Here is an 8,232-nt window from a genome sequence, read left to right on the forward strand (position 1 = left end):
TCCGCACCATAGGGATTTTTTGATTAGATCCATGGCATCACTGAACCTACCCCTCCACCCCTCTTCCCCACCCCCACCACCACATTACGGTTTGCCAGTCTCCAGTTTCTGGGAATTGATGATTCATCTGCCAAACACTATTTTAGCAACTGGGATGGAACCTAATGAAGAAATTAATGACATTTTTGCAGACAAGGTAATGGTTCTGAAAGGACTAATGCTGAAGACTGCATCGAAGCTCCACTTATTCTGATGATATCACAAGGTCTTGACTGGGGAAAATAGGAATCAAGATCCTGATCAGGTTAGATGCTGGCTCTTAAGAGTCTGAGTAATTATTTAAGAGTCTGCAAATCAAGGACATGAAAACTAAAATTATATCATGTAAAACTATTACATTGGTTCTTAATGGTCCAATTAATTATGTTTAATCAGTCAATGTAACTTGCATCTATTGCTATCATGCAATAAACTGCATCTTGTTGTTAAGATAAGTGACTCTTTTTATTTAGACTCACCTGGGACTCATCCTCAACCATGTTAACCAGACAGACCCTGAGACTTACTATAAAAGGGAGGATTTATAGATTCCCTCCCAGTTGTTGAAACTGTGTTTGGCAGATGGATCATTAATTCCCAGAAAGTGCAAGACAATCCTGAAGGACTGGCAAACCTGAAATGTAGTGGTGAGGGTGGGGATAGGAGGGAGGGGTAAGTTCAGTGGAGTCATGGATCTAATCATAGAATCTCTTAATTTTGCAGCATATACAACATGGAGATTAGTGTTGGGACCTAAATACCTCAAGGTGCAAAATCTCCATTAAACCCAGCAGGAAAATATTTCAGAACACAAGTAAATTTACTACTTTAAAGGCATCATAGCTTTTAGAACACTCAGTCAGTCAGCAGCAAGTGTTTGAACAGCCAAACATACTGCAGAACTCATGGCTCTCATGTTGTAGTGTTGTGCAGCATAGAAGAGACCATTCGGCCCATCAAGCCTGTGCCAACCAATCTTCACTAATCCCATTTTCCAACAGTCGGTCCACGGCCTTGAATGTTATGACATTTCAACTGCTCATCCGAGTATGAAGTAGTGCAGGCCAATCCTTGACCTCAGAACTGCTCAGAGATGCAAGAAAGACAGCGTGAGCTAGCGACAGAGTAAACAGGCTAGTCACTCTTGGCTGAGTCCTGAGAGAAGAGGGGTCTGTGGATGCAGTCCCAATGTAACGTTTGGTTGGAAAGCAAGCATTTCAGAGATTTGTGAGTAAAGTTAAACATTTCTATGTGCAAGTGGGAAGAAACTTTAAGCAGATGGTACAAAGAGTCAGGCTGTGAAGGATGTAAGTGAAAAAGATGCTTTTAACGTTTACAGTGAGTGTCACTGCCATCGTGAGTGGGCACAATGAAGCAGGCTACAGGAGCAAAGTCAAGCATCATTAAAGTAATTAATACTGAGGCTACAGCATTGAGAACATCATGGAGCAGATTTAAGCCAACAGAGTCTGGCAGAAGAAGATAGTTTGAAGAATTTTAAGATTAGGGTAAGATCAAGAAGTGCACAATGTAAATCGAGGATTTAGCAGGAAATTTGATCAAAGCAGTAGCTGTAGAAACTTACTTCAAAAATCAGGGGCAACAGTATGCAACAGTGAAGGGTGAGAATGTACCATTTTGCCCTCAAAGCAGCAAGAAACTACTATTTTGGCTACAGAAGACAGAAAAACCTCAACTTTGCTCAAAGGAGCCAGGAAAATTACTATTTTGATCACAAAATGAGTGGGAAAACTACAGCAAGGACCATCAAGATATAATATAGCTATTTAATAGAATTTATAAGCTGTAAACAATATAACAAAATACTACAACATTACTAAAATACAAAACCAGAAATTTGATTAAAAAGAAATACTACAGCATTACTATATCAAGTGTTTCAAAGCCTACAAAACAAGGACATGAAAACAGAATTGCTATCATGTAGAACAGTTAAATTGAGTTAGACAAAAAATTAAAACTGCTTTGCCATACCGCAACATTGAAAGATTAAAGAAGATTGCAAACAGCATTCAGATACCACAGATTCAAAACAGCTTTAAGAAGAAGAATATATAATCACATTGGGAACAAAACGTCAGGAGAAATAATACTATAACAAAGGTTTAATGTCAGTGATGGACCAAAAGAAAATCAGACACCTTGGAGAAAATAATTCTTAAGATACTGAATTGCTTCAAAATTAAATACTAAGTCTCATTATGAACAAGTGTATACATTATAGCATTTGATGGGATGTGTAGCTGATAATTTCACAATTCACCAGGATATAAAAGAAGGCACAAAATACTTTTAAAGAAATTCTTCAAGCTTTTGTCAACTTCAGAAGTCAAATAGCATTCTTAAAAGAGTAAAATGTATCAGATGGGTTTAGCGCCTATGTAAACTACAGTTCATTTAATTAATGACATTTGCAGATTAAGTGTTGGCATAGAAGGATGCTACTGGACTAGCAATCCAGAACCCCCAACCCATTGGGGACGTGTTTAAAACCCATCATGATGAAATGTAAATTTGGAATAGAAAGCTGGCCTAATGGTGACCATGTGACCACTGTTGATTTTGGAAAGACCCATCTGGTTCAGTAACATCCTATAGGAAAGATAATCTGCTGTTCCTGCCTGATCTGGATTCCAGACCCACAGCAATTGATTCACTTTTAACCATCATATTGACAATTAGGGGTGGACAATAAATGCAGGCCTAGTCACTGATGCCTACAGCCAATTAATATATATTTTTAAAAAGTAGATAACATGATGATGGAGCTTTGAAATCAGAATTTATAAGAGACAGTCTTATTGTTGGATTAACTGATGAGTCTTTGTCAGATTTATTACTGTCTAAGGAAGATTGACTTTGGAATAAGCTGTTCAAATTGTACTGGAAGCAGAAACCAAGAAGGATTGAGACAAATCTTGAGAGAAATCAACAACCTTACCCCAGAATTTATCCAATTCCTATGTAGATTTAGAGCAAACTTCCAAAGCAGCAAAAGGTCAGTTAATTTTGAGGAGTTTGAAACCTAATACAGAAGTCAGCAATTTGTAGAAATTTTCTGATCGTTTATTGATTTGGTTAAAAAGCAGCAATATAAGTGTTTTACATTAGTCACCTAAACAAAGAAAGTATATAACTGATGACAGATGAGAATGCTGTACCAATGCAGAAGCTATTCTGTAGCATGGAGGAACACAGAAAGTAGTTTTGGTATGCTGGAGTATTTGGCCCTGATATTATGCAGTCTTTGGTGGTAATAATCTTTATTCTTCCCCTTGGTTAATGTAAGGGAATTTCTGGTCTTCTCCCAAGAAAATGGTGGCTCATTCTCTTGGATCCTCTCTCTCCCTCTTTTGTTTATGGTTGTAAGAGGCTAGTTACTACTGTACCTGTTAAATGAGGTCTCATGCTATGCAAGAAATACTTAACATGGAATACTAAGAGAACATCATTTTAAAGGGGACCCTAATTTCCAACAGGTCTGAAGACAATACATTCCTCGGCAAAATAAGTGATCCAATCAACTCATGTTTGGCAAAATCTGCTTATGTCAATAGACATCTTATCTACTGTCAGCTTGATACGGGGATGATTGTGACTGTCCTATCAGATTGAATACAATGCCTGAAGAAACAGAATTTGCAGCATATACAGAAGAAATTATATGGTCTTGATGGAATAAATTTCAAAATTAAAGGTATGCTCCATGTATCATCACAACATAAAGAACTTAAGAAAGTTGACAATGTAGATGTAATCACACTCCTCATTTTTGAACCTGCACACATCTTGACTTCAACATCTTTGTGATATCAGAAAGAGTTCAGCTAGTTCCAGGTGAACAACTGGTAACAGGAACAAACCATTGTCAACCAGCTGTTCAAGGGGAACCAGGAGAAGATTTCATTAGGCTCCACAGATTTATGGAAGAATTGAAATGAAGAAGAAATATGTATGAACGTTACCTACATTGTCATAAACAATTGTTTCATATTGTCAACAGGAAGGAAATTTATGACTATACAGGAATAATGGGAATGTTTTCTGTTCTGATTATCACCAAAGAACATTCAGAAGACAAAATCAGCAAAGTTTTCCAAAGAATTAGAATTAGAATTAGCTTTATTGTCACATGTACTCAAATGAGTACAGTGAAAAGTTTATAAATTGTCACTTAGAGTGCCTAGATACAGCTTCTTCAGTCATAAGATCTTAGAAAATAGAGAAATAAAAAGTCCAGAAAGCAACTACTGAGAACAAAGATGTGCAATACAACCCAATTGAGATTGATAGTGATTCTTTAATGGAAGTCTATGAGAGCAAAACAGCCCAATGAAAAAATTGATGCTGCAGATTTGATTTTGATGCTGGATGATGAGTTAACATGACTTCAAAGCTTTGCCTTTCTGAGAACACTCACTCTCTCTCTCCCTCCCACACACACACATACACACACACACACACTCCCACACATACACACACACACACACACACACACACACACACACTCTCTCTCAAACACACACTCTCTCCCCCCCTCTCTCATGCACACAAACTCAGTGTCTCTCTCCCTCACATACACACACATATATTCACAGACGTGAATCTATGGGGTGAATTTGTATTTGCAGACACATTCTATTTTGTTCAAATAGCCCACAATTTATAGACAGTCAGTCAATGTGGTGTTTTATAAATTCCTACTTTAGAAAGAAAACCAGTCTGACTCCAAACCAAAACACAAGCAGATTCTAAACAAGGCCTCACACCTAACATGCATTGTCTGACTTAAAATGTCACCTCTTCTTTATACTGATAAAACCTTTAGTTCTCTCAGGACAGTGAGTTGAAAGGAATTCAGAGATTTACATATACCTATTAATCAATTAAAACCTGCTAACTGATTGAAGATTCAACAGCAACTCAAGTTTGCTTAATACGTCCTGATCAGTGGTGTGACCCTTTGATCTTTTACTTATAAATTCTGTGTCTGATACTATCTCTCTGACTAACACCTGAAGAAGGAGCAAGGCTCTGAAAAGTTGTATCTTCAAATAAGTCTGTTGGACTATAACCTGATGTCATGTGATTTCTGACCCTTTCTAAGAAGAATTATCAGCTTCGGTGACAGACATATTTCTAAATAAGCTGCAACCCTCCAGTATCACTAGTGAGGAAATTAAACTGTTTTATTATGATTTTTCTATGAAATTGCAACTGGAAGGTAAGTACAGAGGGCAAGTGAAATCGTCCAAGATAATCAACAAGCTGAAGTAAAAAAGGTCACAAAATTCAACACAGATGTAGAACAGATGGACAATAAAGAGACGCTTGAACAAAGTAGAGATGCGCTATTGCCTGACCATTATCGACGCTTCAATGGAGAGTGCAGGAGGGCATGCTAGGAGCAGCACCAGGCATACCTGAAGATGAGGTGTCAACCTGGTGAAGCCACCAAATAGGACTACTTGCATGCTAAACAGCGAAAGCAGCAAGTCTTACAGAGAGCTAAGTGATCCCACAACCAACGGATCAGATCTAAGCTCTGCAGTCCTGCCATATCCAGTCGTGAATGGTGGTGGACAATTAAACAACTCACTGGAGGAGGAGTCTCCACAAATATCCCCATCCTCAATGATGGGGGAGCCCAGCACATCAGTGCAAAAGATAAAGCTGAAGTATTTGCAGCAATTTTCAACCAGAAGTGCTGAGTGGATGATCCATCTCGGCCTCTTCCAGTGGTCCCCAGCATTACAGATACCAGTCTTCGGCCAATTCGATTCACTCTAGTGATACCAAGAAATGGTTGGAGAGACTGAATACTGCAAAGGCTACAGGACCTGACAACATCCCAGCAACACTACTCAAGACTTATGCTCCAAAATTTGCCGCTCCCCAAGCCAAGCTGTTCCAGTACAGTTACCACACTGGTATCTAGCCAGCAATGTAGAAAATTGCCCAAGAATGTCCTGTACACAAAAAGCAGGACAAATCCAACCAGGCCAATTACCGCCCCATCAGTCAACTCTCAATTATCAGTAAAGTGATGGAAGGTGTCATCAACAGTGCTATCAAGCAGCACCTGCTCAGCAATAACCTGCTCAGTGACACCCAGTTTGGGTTTGGCCAGGGCCACTCAGCTCCTGTCCTCATTACAGCCTTGGTTCAAACATGGACTAAAGAGCTGAATTCCAGAGGTGAGGTGAGAGTGACAGCCCTTGATATCAAACCTGCATTTGACCGAGTGTGGCATTAAGGAGCCCGAGCAAAACTGGAATCAATGGGTATCGGGGGCAATCTCTCTGGTGGTTGGTGTCATACCTGACACATAGGAAGACGGTTGTGGTTGTTGAAGGTCAATCATCTCAGCTCCAGGACATCTCTGCAGGAGTTCCTCAGGGTAGTGTCCTCGGCCCAAGCATCTTCAGCTGCTTCATCAATGACCTTCCCTCCATCGTAAGGTCAGAAGTGGGGATGTTCGCCGATGATTGCACAATGTTCAGCACCATTCGTGACTCCTCAGGTACTGAAGCAGTCCATGTACAACAAGATCTGGACAATATCCAGGCTCGGGCTGACAAGTGGCAAGTGATATTTGTGCCACATAAATGCCAGGCTATGACCATCACCAATAAGAGACAATCTAACCACCACCCGTTAACATTCAATGGTGTTACCATCACTGAATCCCCCACTATCAACATCCTGGGGGTTATCATTGACCAGAAACACAACTGGACTCACCACATAAACACAACGGCTACAACAGCAGGTCAGAAGCTGGGAATACTATGGCCAGTAACTCACCTCCTGACTCCTCCCCCATCTACAAGGCACAAGTCAGGAGTGTGATGGAATACTCCCCACTTGCCTGGATGTGGGCATCCCCAACAGCACACAAGAAGCTTGACACCATCCAGGACAAAGCAGCCCGCTTGATTGGCACCACATCCACAAGCATCCACTCCCTCCACCACCCACACTCAGTAGCAGCAGTGTGTACCATCTACAAGATGTATTGCAGAAATTCACCAAAGATCCTCAGACAGCACCTTCCAAACACACAACCACTTCCATCTGGAAGAACAAGGACATCAGACACATGGGAACACGACCACATCCAAGTTCCCCTCCAAGCCACTCACCATTCTGACTTGGAAGTATATCGCAGTTCCTTCACTGTCACTGGGTCAAAATCCTGGAATTCCCTCCCTAATAGCATTGTGGGTCAACCTTCAGCAGGTGGACTGCAGCGCTTCAAGAAAGCAGCTCACCCCCACCTTCTCAAGGGCAACTCGGGATAGGCAAGAAATGCTGGCCAGCCAGCAATGCCCACATCCCACAAATGAATAGAAAATAAACAGTTCAGTCACAGTCAAAGAAACAGACACCTCCTCATCTGGAAATCCAGGATACTGCAAGAGAGCAGTTGTCTTCCATGATGGATGCTCACAAGATGACATTTCCTCCAGATTATATCATAGAACCACTGTCTTGAATTAGCCTGTGAATAATTCTCCTGCAAAGGCAATTCAGAACATTAAGACCCCTCCAGAAAAGATAATTAACCAAATCTCAGTATTAGCTGGAAATGTGTCCTCTGCTAAACACATCCAAGAGATAAAAGATCCTCCAACGAAGGTATTATTTACAGCTCATCAGAATCAAGGACAACATATCCTCAAACTAAATATTCCAAATGTGTTCTGCAAGTACTGTGAAACATCCTGAATCTGTGAAGTGAGTGATTTGGGGAAGATAGAGTTTGTTAAACATAAAAATACATTTATAATTGAACACACAAATGTTAAACATGAGGTAAAAATCTTGGGGTAAGATGTTCTATAAAGTAATGTTTCTGAAGGCTTAATGTTGAATTTTGCATGAAGATCCATTCAATCTGATAATGTCATACAGTCTTTGGTGAGGAAGAAAGGAGACGAGCCCAAGATCCTAATGGAGTCATACATGCTATCCCTAGCTCCTCATGTTCTTAGTAATGATGTCTCGCGATCTAATAAAACTTGTAACTATTGCTATCATGCAATAAACTGCACTTTGTTGTTAAAACAAGGGCCGCTTCTTCTTATGATTTATGAATGGGTCACCTACCAATTTTAACGAAATAACACAGCGTGGATCTGGAGGAACACAGCAGGCCAGGCAGCATCA

Source organism: Rhincodon typus, chromosome 15 (genome assembly GCF_021869965.1).
Source record: "Rhincodon typus isolate 14 chromosome 15, sRhiTyp1.1, whole genome shotgun sequence".
Classification (NCBI taxonomy): domain Eukaryota; kingdom Metazoa; phylum Chordata; class Chondrichthyes; order Orectolobiformes; family Rhincodontidae; genus Rhincodon; species Rhincodon typus.